Here is a 405-nt window from a genome sequence, read left to right as displayed (position 1 = left end):
CTGTAGGCCCTAGTCTAAGGTGACCAGATTTTCAAATTAAAACCGGGGACATTTTGAGTTTTGTGGTCAATATATCATTAACATATCCAATTTTCTTCACTGTTAAAGAAAAAAGGGGGACAGTTCTGGTTCAATGTAATTCGAACATTTTAACTGTTGGATACAAACAGAAGGACGATAGCTCATATATGAGACTTCAAAGGTCTTTTATTTTGAAACTGTACATCAGATTGTCCAGATTCTTTCTGAGTGACAAGATGGGGTGTCCTGCTGTCACCCTGGAGTGAAATAAGTCTTTGATCATTTAACAGTTTTTTATTTATTCTTGTATAAAAACAGAAGGACGATAGCCCATATATGAAATTTCAAAAGTATTTTATTTTGAAATTCTTCATCAGATTGTCC

General features: G+C 34.1%; 1 protein-coding gene across 1 annotated transcript in view; it reads left to right on the top strand.

Moving 5' to 3' along the window:
- The window catches only part of LOC104957944 (ribonuclease inhibitor-like), a gene marked incomplete at its 5' end in the record, with an annotated part of 7031 nt that overhangs the window by 941 nt on the left and 5685 nt on the right, over positions 1–405 (top strand). The window lies entirely within an intron of this gene.

The sequence above is a fragment of the Notothenia coriiceps genome, unplaced genomic scaffold (genome assembly GCF_000735185.1).
Source record: "Notothenia coriiceps isolate Sejong01 unplaced genomic scaffold, NC01 NC01_scaffold00028105, whole genome shotgun sequence".
NCBI classification, from domain to species: domain Eukaryota; kingdom Metazoa; phylum Chordata; class Actinopteri; order Perciformes; family Nototheniidae; genus Notothenia; species Notothenia coriiceps.
Note: the sequence above shows the minus strand (reverse complement) of the source record. Positions and strands in the feature narration are given on the sequence as shown.